This window comes from Phalaenopsis equestris, unplaced genomic scaffold (genome assembly GCF_001263595.1).
Source record: "Phalaenopsis equestris unplaced genomic scaffold, ASM126359v1 Scaffold000901, whole genome shotgun sequence".
Taxonomy (NCBI): domain Eukaryota; kingdom Viridiplantae; phylum Streptophyta; class Magnoliopsida; order Asparagales; family Orchidaceae; genus Phalaenopsis; species Phalaenopsis equestris.
The window spans coordinates 203,678-204,118 of NW_018165340.1; positions in this window are offsets into that span (position 1 = coordinate 203,678).

Sequence of the window (441 nt, forward strand, 5' to 3'; positions counted from 1 at the left end):
AGGGTTTATATTAAGCTGGGTTCAGACATGCTTCCTATAAGGGCAAGCCCCTATAGTTAATTATATCTTAAATGACCAAATTCACCTAAGAAGACTCTTGATAAAAATCAGGAAATATTATCTTCAAGCAGTTTCAAAGGGTATGACTTTTTAATGAGATCGGACGTAGATGTGTGAAAGAGAATTAGTTTGAATTTGGAACATTTTGTTGTACAATCTAAAGGAGGAAGAACTAGGGGATGTCATAGATCCATAGGAAAACCTCGGAGACTTTACAAGCTATCCTAATGTTTGGCTTCATTTCTAAAAAGAAATATTTAGGTGTTTCATCCTGCCAATTTTATTAGTTAGGGCTTACATTCGTGTGAAATGATCACACAAATAGCCTGGAAGATGTGAGGATTTAGGTCGTGACAAACGACAACCTCAGAATCCTAAGAC